The sequence below is a fragment of the Leuciscus leuciscus genome, assembly GCF_965113295.1.
Source record: "Leuciscus leuciscus genome assembly, chromosome: 13".
NCBI lineage: Eukaryota > Metazoa > Chordata > Actinopteri > Cypriniformes > Leuciscidae > Leuciscus > Leuciscus leuciscus.
The window spans coordinates 23,296,847-23,309,948 of record NC_138737.1 but is presented as its reverse complement, the minus strand read 5'-3'; the positions used below and the strand labels follow the sequence as shown (position 1 = coordinate 23,309,948).

Here is a 13,102-nt window from a genome sequence, read left to right as displayed (position 1 = left end):
TGGGATAGAGTAAAATAATAATGTGGTTACAAGGTATGTAATTCAAACTACTTTATTATCTAACTCCAGATCAATCATCATTAACAAGAGCTGCTCTTTTTAGAAATACATTTTATTTATTTCTTCAATTGAAATTGAATTTTTTCAATTCCACTGCCCTGCATCTTGAAGAAATGTAAATGGACCCTTAAGCTTTTGGCATACAAAACTTTGGACTGTGTACCATGGCCAAAGTTAACATTACCAGCAAATGTATTTTACGGCACTTAGCATAAAAAAATAAATAAAATAAAAAACATTTAATGTTGGTATAATTCCTTCATGATAAACTGAGACGATGATTTTTAGACAGAAAAAAATACCACATAACCCTCTTGTTGTCCAAAAAAAAAAAAAAGGGTAGGTAATTCGCAAAAAAGATTTTTTTTCTCCTGAATGATGGGACATTTATGATTCCGTCGGCAATAAAATCACAGACTAGAACCTTTAAATGCTGAAATTACATCACAATCTACATGTAAAACAATTCCCATTTGAATAGAGTTTAAACCTCTAAGTTTTCCCATTTGAATATAGAGTTTAAACCTCTAAGTTTTCCCATTTGAATATAGAGTTTAAACCTCTAAGTTTTGAAAGACGGAGATATGTTTCTAAAAGCGTCTTCCAAGCTCACAGCCACCAGGATGGACAGCACAGGATGTGGAAAAAGGATGTCTTTGGGTGGCTGTGCTAGTTTTTCATCTCTCCACCTGCATGACAAGAATTATTCACAGAAGCACAAAGGGGAAAAAAGAAAGGACCGCAGCTCTGCTGGACACCTGAGCAGTGAATGTAACTGTAACGAGGACAGAGTAATGGGTTTCCCTGAAGCAAGGGTATAAAATAGCTATCCTCTAGTACTTGCGCTTCATTCATTTATTTTGTTGTTACAAATACATGCAGTTTTGCTCAATTCAATTGATACTAAAAAACAAAAGTACAATTCCATTAAGACCTTCAAATGACAAAGTACACATTTCATTGGTGATCCATGACATACATCCTTAAATATTAGTCTTACTGTGCTAACCTGTCATGTCAATTTAAGTTTTAGGTGAATTGCACTTTCAATTCACATCTAATTAGTCACCACAACATAGAGACTTTGACATGTTTTAATTGTTAAAAAGACTTTTAAAGAAGTTCTTGACTGAAGTAAGAAAACAGTTTGTGATCAGTCTAAAGCCGGGTTCCCACTGTACAATTTTTGCCATGATTTGGGTATCCGAGACCAATTTTGCAAGTCTTAAATAATTCCTCTGATCCTAGGGCAAAATCTGTAGTCTTAAAACCTATTCGGATGGGATTAACTTAAAGGGATAGTTAATTAAAATTAATTAATTTTTGGTATGTTTTAGCTTACCTTAAGGGTAAGGGCATCCAAGATGTAGGTGTCTTTTTTTCCGCAGTAGTTTCAATTTTGATATTTTTAGGTCAAACCGTTCTTGTCTGTCAGTCATATAATGCAGGTCTATGGTCACTGTCTCAAAGAGCATGCACAGAGTCCAAATGAAACAATTCCCCGTCGTCCAAATTAAACAATTCCCCATCGTAAGTACACATTGATGGCCTAAGACACGAAACGAGCGGTTTGTGTGAGAAAACGAACAGTATTTATATCGTTTTTACCACTTATACACAGCCATGTCCAAGTGATCTGATCTGACGTGTACGCAGACTGGTGCATAGATATATACACTAGATGTCGCCTTAAAGACATTCGTTCCAATGAACTGCCGTAGACAAGGCGACATCTAGTGTGTATATATCTATGCACCAGTCTGCGTACACGTCAGATCAGATCACTTGGACATGGCTGTGTATAAGTGGTAAAAACGATATAAATACTGTTCGTTTTCTCACACAAACCGCTCGTTTCGTGTCTTAGGCCATCAATGTGTACTTACGATGGGGAATTGTTTAATTTGGACGACGGGGAATTGTTTTAATTTGGACTCTGTGCATGCTCTTTGAGACAGTGACCATCGACCTGCATTATATGACTGACAGACAAGAACGGTTTGACCGAAAAATATCAAAATTGAAACTACTGCGGAAAAAGACACCTACATCTTGTATGCCCTTGAGGTAAGCTAAAACATACCAAAAATTAATTGCAAAGTGAACTATCCCTTTAACAAGGGTAGATGGAGTAATGTAATTTTACCACAGGACGTCTGTAATATTAATGGCCAATTCGCACGGGATAAGATATCTCAGTAAAACTAGCAGAAGTGGGAGGAGTAACTCGATTTACACACCGCCGTTACCTTCCTGTCGTCATGTGTGTATTACATTGCTTCCTGATATCACGTGTGCAGACACATATAACCTATATTTATATATATAAAACAGTTATGTCCGGTCAAACGATGTATTAAATAACTTCTGATTGTATTGTGTTGGTAATAGGAACTTACCTAACGCTAAAATATGTTTCATGCCTCTAACAAGTGCTTTCGATCTTCTTTCTGATCTGAATGGTATGTGGAAAAACACAAGTTTTGCCAGAGACTTCTCCCACAGCCTAGAACACAACTGAATGCTTTTTCAAGCGTCTCCATACTTGAAAAACCGCGTAAAACTACTTTTAAATAGGAAATTACTAAATATTTACGTACATATTTACAGCGGGTCTATTCGCATGGGATTAGTATTACCTGAGGTCATTTTTTCAGACCTTTTTACTGAAGGTAAAAGTCGCCGTAATCTTTACTGACAGGACTAAAATCACAGAGAAGCTCTGGTAATTATTACTTTACCCCACCTCTCTATGTTAAACTAGTCCCGTCCGAATAGGGCTTTTGATTGCAAATTTGACAGACATAGGCCCTTGTTAGCACGCCCGCCTTCTACACCTGAAACCTCGGTTCGAATCCCACTTGGAGCGGAGTGAAGTAGGACTGGTTACATTCGCAAACAGCCGATTAAAGACCATTGTGAACAAATTTGACCTCCAATGAAAGTCTTCCAGTGTCAGAAGTTTTGAGGTACAGTCCTGCGGCGTGACTCCTCTTACAAGAACCGACAAATCAAAAACAATATGGAGTGCAGAACCTGATTAAAGTGAAAACAAACCACTTGCTCCACACATCGTCTTCATTTTTTCCCTTTTTTCTTTACAAGAGAAGCCATGTAAACGCAACTCACTATCACCAAACAGATTGATGATGTAAAACTTCGAAAGAGTCTTCTTGCATGCTGTCTTGTAAAGGACTATTATATATCGTTCAGTGTACATCCGGCTTAAAACAATCTACAGGTACATGTGTCAAGTGTCAATCAACTGACATTATAATTTTTTAATGAGAAAATCTCAATTATCCTCTGAATTTGTCCATTTAAAAGCTAAGAAAAAGATTAATCTTGCTTACTTTAAGTACAATCCCATATGCAAACTTTTCTACCTCCACTCAAGAATGCTTTTGGCAAGATACGTAGCCTTTTAAAGGAATAAAATATTGAAACAGTACCCATACTTTAAATCAGTGTTCTCAGAAGCTCTCCAAGGGGTAGGACTTAAAATTATTTAAATGAAGTCAATTAACTCTTTCCCCATCAGCTTCTTCTTTTTTTTTTTTTTTAGTTGCCAGCCACTGCCAGTATTTTTGATAATTTTCACAAAATTTTATCATAGATATATTTTATATCTGAACATGCAATATATCAAAAGAAAGAAAACACACTTTTTATTCAATTTTTTTTTTTTTATCAACACTTGAATGTGGGTAAGTTTCATTAAAAAAACAATATTTCTTCAAAGCTTCACAGTCCTCATCCTGGGTCGACATTTCATTCAGTAACATTAGGCAGTTTTGATTTATATGCTTATTTCATGTTGATGATCGCGTCAATTTACATATGCATCTGCTTACATATGCTATTGCTTGTTTCTGCTTCTTCTTCCATGTCTTTTGATCAGGAGATTCAGAAGATGTGTCATAGCTCCCCCTACCATATAACAGTGAAAACACGGAAAGCCTGAAATTTCTGTCAATGGCGGGTAAGCGGTTGTCTCATAAAAAAGGTGTAAACTGAAAATTTCAGTTTAGCCCCCTTAATAGCTATTAATTTGTTTTATTGAAGAACATTGTCACATGTAAATGAACACGCATGTATCAAAGATAAATAAAGACGTGCAGAAGTATCAGAATCACAACTGCACATTAACATAAACAAAAAAAGTAAGGAAACTAAGAGTAGATAAGCAGGGAGATAATGAGTAGTAGTGATGTAAAGTCCGATTAATTTCCACAAATCGGTTCTTTTGGACAGTTTGTTTCAATGAACCAGAAAAAAAAAAGAAAAGAAAAAAAAAACGCATATTGCTGATTATTGCCTTTAATTCTCTTAAGTTAATGGTATTTGTGGTCTCAGTGGTCAACAGAAACAGGTGTGTGGAAACTAATTAACAGCCAGGGAAGCTAACTAGGGAACTAAGGAAAATGGGAACAGAGCAAACAGTGTGAAAACAAAACTAAAACAGGACATAACAGTGCCATTACAAAAATACAGTTCTTGAAACTTAAAAATCAATTGCGGTCAGTTATTTTAAGTATATTGACAATCCTTTCTGTTAATAAAACATTTTAAAAACAAATATATATGTCAATATGCCTTATTGTAATGGAAAATGGGGGGCATTCAAGTCAAAAAGCTTGAGAACCACTGCTTTAAATACAATTTTACTCTATCCTGTAGCTGGCACAGGCATAAAATAAATGCAATCTCTCCACCCTAGCATTAACACATCTTCCAAACAAATATGCTCAAATCTTTTCAGAAAAAAAAAAAAAAAAGGTATATACAAGGTTCTGATGCTGCTTGCGTTCAGCCCGATGGTGAAAACTTTAAAGTCTCTGAGAGATTTAAGTGTTTAAATAGCACATCCACTAAGGATAAAACAGTCAGAAGATAAAAGCAAAGAAAATAGGGTAAAGGCATCATACAGTCTATGAAAAAAAAAAAAAAAAGGATCAATGGTGTTCAATATAGAATCTTAGGGGTCTTGCCTGAATTTTAAAGAACCCTTTTGCCAAAAAAGGTTCTATATAAAGAGAATTGTCTGAAATGATTGCACATGTTTAACGGGTTATTTAATTCATTTTCAAGTGATAAGTGATAGTGTTTATGGGCTGTTTAATAAATACAATTTGTTAATTAAAACTAAATTTATAATATATTCCATGATGGGAACCCCTAAAAGGTTCTATATATGAAGTGCCTGACAGAACCTATAGAAGCTTAGGTGCGTAGGTCATTAGACAAAAGAAGCAGAGTTGAAGTACATTTCGTGATCAAGACAAAAGGCCAAGAGGTTTTAAAATGACAGTTCCCCATATGTGACAATCTTTTCGTGCATCACTTTCTGAAGCAGCTGAAATTAGCACCAAGCCCTCAGGATCCGAGAGCGAATGAGTGACACATGAGTCGATACACTGAGGTGAGGCAGTGAGAAAGCAGAGGTTGCCTCTAATGAGAATAGAGTGATTATTGTTTCATGTTGTTTAGAGATTCTTGAGTTAGACACAGCTTTCCAAAATCTCTCTCTGCATCTGCATTTGGTCTCATCATTTGTCTGTGTCAGTATCATTGACATCTTTTGTATGATAATAAAAAAATTAAAATAAAAAATAAAAAAATCCTGTAAGAGCTTACAGCTTAAGGAAGAGAAAGAAAATAATATTTATTACAGATTTAAAAAAGTATGTGAAGCAAATCAGTGACATATATGAAAATCCCACTGATTTGGCTCTTTTATGTTGGCTTGGAATCCACAACCTTGCACTTTCACATTGCATATCAGAGTTTTATAAGAACAGAACAAATACAGCTATAGGTCTGATGCCAACGTTTTACTTAATATAATAAAACATTTTTATTTCAGCCAGCACTATAACATGGTAACGTGATGCCATTTGTGAAAGATTGCTATGAAATGATCCATTGCGAAGGGCACGGTCCACATCGTGCACATTGAACTCGTGGACATAAATCACAACCCAGGGGTTTAAAAAATAAAACTTTCTGGGACATTTATTTTGCTGAAGACCTCTGAGGGAGACGCCGAGGTTATGCCATGCCTGTTACGAAGTGTGTTTGTGTGTGTGTGTGTGTGTGTGTGTGTTATGCGTATGCGTATGATTTAATGTCATGGTACTTCTCATTCCAAAACCTTCTTGTGCACAGACTCAAAAAAACAAACAAACAAAAAAACTGTCATACAGTTGTGATAAAAAAAGTATAATTGCACATTTAAGAGACTTAAAAATGTCTACATGTCATTGCATTAGATAAAAAATTCCACTAAAATCAACTGTTTAAAAATGTAAAAAAAATATTTTTTGCAGATGCCATTTAGTTCAGTATTTTCATATCTAATCAAATTCATAGAATTCATCATTGCCTAAATATTTGTTGGGGTCACTTCGTACAAATACAGACACATACCGAGATGGAAGAATCCCTTCAGCATGAAGGTCAGACTCGTGTGTGAATGTTCACACGTTGTTTCGTGAAGCCACTCTGTGTCACATGAGTCATTCAATTCCACTGTGACATTCTATCTTGTAAAAAAAAAATATATATAAAAAAAATATAAAAAAATATCAATTTCCTAGATTCTCTCTTTCTTTCTTTTTATGTATCTCAGGCTGATCAAGATAAAAGCTTGGCCCTTATCCTGAAGAAGTTTGTTGTTTTCCTCTTGCACTTTACTTTTATTCCCCTTTTTCATATACAGACATAGAAAACCAACTATAAATAGAGCGGATGAGAGTAGCCCTAACGCTCAACACATGTAGGAAGCAGAGAAAGAGTAAAGACAGACAAAAGGTTTCAAACTTAATACAATTAAATGTGAATGTATAAGGGAAAGCTAGCGTTTTAGTAAGGCTATCAAATTTAGTGCTGTTGTGTCAGTAAAGCATAATGTTAGCAATGGTAAGGTAATGAGTTCAGTTTCTAAGGTAATGAAGTAATAAAATGTATATCTTGAAGTCACTTTGCATAAATGTTTCTGCCAAATACATAAATATAAATTAAAACTAAGTACGTTTGTTAATTGTTACAAATTACACCATAAAAAAACTATAAGAAAATGTTGATATATGCAACTAATTGAGGGTTCATTCGAATAGCTTATTTGATTTTCACTCAGAATTTGCTTGTCAATCATACTACCAATTGACCCTTCGCAGGGTGTTTGATTGACAGGCGATCTGACCAATCATAACCCGCCATCCGCCATTTTTGTCCGACAAAGCAGTTAGGAGAGTTAGTAAATTAACATTGGAGGATTTGAACTTGAAAAACGGAGTGTACTGATGTCTTTCCACGGTTAAAACAACATTCCTTCTTATGTTCTTTCATGTTTATTTGATGCTATAAATTAACTAGAAGTAAGAGATGATCGGTTTAAGAGGCTCTACAGCGATCTCTCAGACACATTAAAGAGCCACAAAACGGTATTTTATTGTTTAAATTCCTTTAAAAAATGACCAAATTCGAAAGGTGAGACTTTGTTCATATCAAAAGTAACCTGTCTGTCAGCGCGTTGTCAGTGTCCAGTGTATTTTTCACTGAGTGAGAACATGGTGTGGCGCGAGAGCGGCGTCGCTTGTCGGACATAGCAACAGTAACTAAAGGGGGCGGGTCTTTGCGAACGGTCAATTACAAAGAAATCGCATTTAGGCTACCCATTGAAGTATACATCAAATTTTGAAGTAGAAAGACTCAAATAATCTTTGTTTTATTTACAACTTCGAAAAATCATTTTTTACAGTGCATTTTTACAAAATGTTCTTGCTCTTTAAATAGAAGCATTTACATTCTAGGACAAACTCATAGCACCAACAAAAGGAAAGTCTGTAGGATAGAATGAAAGATGAAAGACAGGGCCAGCAGTCATGTTTTCAGAGAGAATTCTAAGTCAGATGGACATGGGAAGGTGTTTGTGAAGACAGGGCACATATTTGAAAGAGTAATGGAGAGAGAGAAGGAACAACTGAAAATATGACTATAGCTGAAGGGAATATAGCTTTGACATCCGAGCTCGACGCTTTGTGCCTTTCTCCCCTAACAGAAATTAGCTCGAGGCTTCACACTGGTGCATCAAACCCAAATCTACTTTTACGAACAATGCAGGCCAAAGGATACGCACACCGGGCGCTTTCATCTATCCGCGACGCTACGCCGGCATTCTCACAAGAAATCACAGCTGGAGGAACGTACACATTCACACGTACTGCTGAGAACAAACAAGAGCCGCTACCCAGTTAGCTGCAAAACGTTCCCGTATTCCCAAACGCTCCCATACTCACAGCATGAAAATAAGGCAAACTATCAAGTGCTCTGGAATGAGGAGCTCATTTAAAATTGCAACAAGGGTTTTCATCAAATTTCATCAGAAAACTTCATCAGAGCTCTGCCAACAAATAAACAGGGAACGTATGAGCAACCTAACAGTGCTCTGACATAGCGAGTCTGTGTCAGTTCAAAAACACATGATGAACTTCATCTCGGTTTTTAATACATGACAATGATATAAACAGGCACAATGCAAGAGGTGAACACTTGAATATAAAGTGCTAACAATGATGTCTCATTTGGATTAGGAATGACCAGGGCTAGTTTCATACTTTATACTCCAGTTAATATTTCACAAAGTGGTTATTTTTGAAAGTCAGTTTAAATAAGTCTTGATTAAAGATAAAGCTTAATTGGTTGTAGGCTACCTACCTTTTTCTTTTTCTTTTTTTTCAGTTAAACTCAATCAATTAAAACAGTTATGAAATGCAAAATGTTCAAATCTGTTAAGGAGTAATAATGGAACAGCAGTTTTAGGTGATTTTTTACTCTTATTTACAACAGGATCTGCATTTTCAAAGGTTTAAATAAAAGGTTTTGGGGTAACCCTTTATTTCGATAGTCCACCTTAGACATTCTACTAACTAAAAGTAACTTTGCAACTACATGTCAACTAACTGTCATCAGAGTATTAGTAGACTGTCTGCTTAATATCTGCTAACACTTTATTTTGATGCTCCACCCAACAGATATTCTAAAGACTGTAAGTAACTTGGCATCTACAAGTAAACTTATTCTCCTAACCCGAACCCTAACACCTATAACCTAACAGTCTACTGACAGTCTACTACAGCCTACTATTACTCTAATGAGAGTTAGTTGACATGTAGTAGCAACATTACTTATAGTTAGCACAATGTCTAAAGTGGACTATGGCAATAAAGTGGAACCAGTTTGGGTTATAAGAGACAATAAAAACTATTTTGTGCATGAAAACAACTCCTTTCCTGGTAAAGAAAAATGTATTCGATTTTCTAGAGTCAATGAATTCGTGACAGTGGACATTTTTGACAAGCCAAACATCAATTTGAGTAAAATAATTTATTTAAGCCACGAAAAAAGCAAGTAATTCAATAAAACAAGTAATGAATCACGCAAAAAAGCATATCAAACGTCTCCAGCACATTTTATAATTACCAAAAAATCAAACAAGGACGTTATCACGTCTGTCAAAAACTTAGGCTGGCTGTCGGTTGGAATATTAGAACTAAAAACATTGACACACTCATGGGCTTCAATCACTTCTCTGAATACTTGCTGGCTAAGAAATAAATAATTACTACCCTACACTGTAAAAATAAAAGGTGCCTGGAGGAACCTTTTGGGGTTCTTCACTTTGCCACACCGGCGGAACCGTCTGTAGATCCTCTAGGCACCCTTTAAAAAGGGGCGGTTCTCTGAGGAACCACACAGGTTTCCTGAGGAACTCTTATATAAGGCACTGCGTGGAACCACTGTGGGTGCCTCCAGGAACCAAATTTCAATTTTATTTTATTTGTATTAAATTAATTTCATGTTGTTACTATGGTTACCACCATTAACTTCTATTATAATAAACAAACTGAACCAAATACAAAATAAGAATTGTTTATTACATATTTTAGATCCATTTTAATACATACACTTCCATGCACTTGAAAAAAAAAGCTAGTAATAGATTAATATCAATGAATACACACACAAAAAATTGTATAATACATAAGTAACATGAATAATCAACCAAGTGTATACAATAGGCTACACAAGAAAAGACATCTCAACAAAATGCATGGAAAACACATGTTCCATGTAATAAATCAATGTAAAAAATTACAATTTTGACTAATTAAAAATGTCCATCTTCACTTAATTTTAAAACATGTGTTTCAATCCGCTTGTTAAGTCTGACGTCACTGTTTCCAAGTCCAAAAGCTCTATCAGATGTCAAAAACAAACAACAAACAGTGCTAATATACACTCATTGTGCTGTAATATTCCTGAAAATTAGGATCCTAACCTTTATCTCTATTCCGAAATCTCAGATGGTTAGTTATTCAGCTATTTTGAATCATAAAATGTTGAAGTCTGGGATGCCGTGAGACTGGAGACTGAAATGTACACTATGCCTTTTGAAAAGCTTAAGTGTGACTTGAATCAACAGTTCCCGTAAATGGTTGTTGAGTATTCTCAATATCTAGAAACAAGATAGAGAAAGTAGAAGTAGAGGCTTCGACCCGGAAACAGTATTCCTTATGTCACAACAAGCAGAAAACATTTTCCATTTGAACAGAGTTAAGGTGCAGTAAAATGATCTGTTGTTCTGTGAATGTTCACTGGTGAATTCAGTCATTTCAATAAGAATCCACACGATCAGCAATTTTGTCTTTTTGCCTGTGTAATTTCACGAAATTCACAAATGTGATGCACCTTTACTCGCTGAAACATAAAATGCAATCAATTATAAAATCTTCACAAGGGACACGTGAGGTACTTAACGAGTTAGAAAAGTGAAAAGGTGCATCAGCTTCATTTTCTGTTTGTTTTTCCTCTTTTCTGGTGGATGGTCCAGGCACTTCAGTGATTTTCAGGTCTACAGGAGGATTTTTATTCTTGATCAAACTTGTATTTCAGCTTACCGAGATCCCTGCAAAATACAAAATTTACTGTTAGTAAGGTTATTAAAGTTATTAAATAATTTCCTCAGCCTTGTGACGTTCCAAACCTGTTTGACTTTCTGTCTGTGGAACCCGAAAGCAGATCTCAGGCATAATGCAACCCGTCACCATTCAATATCACTGCATGAAACACAAGCATAAATTTTTTTTGTAATTCATTCAAACTATTATTATGTACACTTGTCTAGTTCAATTCAATGCAACAATTTATGTAAAAAATAGTTAAGCTCCAAAAATGTCCCAGAAAAGATCCTAAAAATAGTCAATGAGTTCACAACTCATGTGTTATGGGTTGTGTTGTAAGTCTTCTGAAGCCATATAATAGCTTTTTCCTTTTTTTTGTCGAAAAAGACTAAACTTTAAGTTATAATTCAGGGTTCAAATGTCTTATATTCAAATGCATATGATTAAGGTATAGCCTATAAAAAATGCATAGCATTATTAGCTCCAAACCTGTGATATTATTTTTCTGAGTAACATGAATGAGATTTGAGAGCATGAGGGAAGATTTTCAGAGAATAACTTATTAAAAAAGTACACAGTCAAACAATACAATTTCACACAGAGAAAGTTCATAGTAATAAAGTACTTGCATGTGGTGTATAAGTAACTTACTGTAATTCAATGTTGCCTCTGAAATGTTCAGATTATTTTAGAAATGTACTGGTTGTTCTGGGGAAACAAAAGAACAAAGCTGATTATTCACAACATAATATTTATTGACCAGTAAATGGCTTTAAAATGGTATTTGAGAGAATGAGGGCACCTGTAGTAAGTAAAGTTAGGCTAAACAAAAACAGACCAAACTATATTAACCTGCTTTTGTTATTCATAACAAACGCCAATGACGACAGCAGGAATCAGCTACATTAGTTAGGCTATCTCAGCAATTTGAAGACACAGTTTTACAGAATATGTTGAATTGAATGACTAAATCAATCTAAGACAATAAGTCAATAATTTCCATTTGTTCATTAACTTACGTTAGATCAACGTAGTTAGCATCGCGGCTAAAACCTTCATACCAGATACTGTGCAATAAACGAGTGGTAAACACTGTAAAAAAGTAGTAATGTATAATCAATTTAGTTTATATATATGTGTGTTTGAATATATAGTGAGTAGACTCTGTATTTATATTTATTTGGCGAGTTTACAAACCTTGTAACGGAGAGCCGATCAAACGGCGGAAGCTTTGATGAGAGGACGGAGCCGTTACCCGATGACGTCGATCAGCTGAGCTTTGTTGCGCGCGAGCAGCGCGAGGATCACTGAAGCGACGACAGCAGAGGAATAGCAGCAGTTTCGTGACAGAATAAAACTTTTCTCCTCCTAGTTCTTCCTCTTCAAAAAATAATTTATGAAGAAGTAGGTAAAAATTATTATTTTATTACTATTATTTATTCAATAATAATTAATGAATTCTTCTTATTAATATTATTATAATTTAGTGTTGTTGTTTAAGGTTTAAATTAATCAACAAAATAGGCCTATAGATACTAAATAAATGTAAGCTACCCAGGTGAAAAAGACGCAGGCTACTGTTAAATGTATTAAAAATGCATTAAAGTATATTTGTATTGTAGGCCTACTAAAAACACACTCAAGTACATTTTTAATAGTACGTCTTTTTTCACCTGGGTATGTAGGCTATACTGAATCAAACTTAAGTAGCCTATAATAATAATAGGATAATAATATTCTCATTCTGGCCTCACAGAACCATTGGGTTCCTCCAGATGCTGGCTTTAACATAAGAGATCTTCCAGGAACCACTTAAATGTTAAAAGATCTTCCAATAACCCTTTTATCGCATTCAAGTTCCTCTATTTTCCCCCAAAGCACTTCGAGGTCTCATGGTAATGAAAAGGTGACTCCAGAACTTCTGAACTAAATACAAAGTGCTTAAAGGATCCCATAAGTTCCAGCAAGAACCTCAAAGAATGTCAATGCTCCTCCAGTAACCCTACTATAGGAGAAAGAGCTTTGAGGCACTTAAATTACATTTTGAAGTTCCTTGAGTATCCGACAGGATATTTGAG

The 13,102-nt window shown here is 35.1% G+C and overlaps 1 protein-coding gene and 1 long non-coding RNA gene across 3 annotated transcripts in view; both read right to left on the bottom strand.

Annotated features, from left to right (window-relative positions):
- Nucleotides 1-13,102, bottom strand: part of LOC309512702 (transmembrane protein 132C) — a 328,786-nt gene that overhangs the window by 287,151 nt on the left and 28,533 nt on the right. The gene's annotated exons all lie outside the window — the stretch shown is intronic.
- Nucleotides 9,978-12,387, bottom strand: LOC309512739. Its single transcript, XR_014211157.1, has 3 exons — nt 11,676-12,387; nt 11,108-11,180; nt 9,978-11,029 (listed from the first exon to the last, which is right to left on the bottom strand). It is a non-coding gene; the product is annotated as an uncharacterized lncRNA (long non-coding RNA).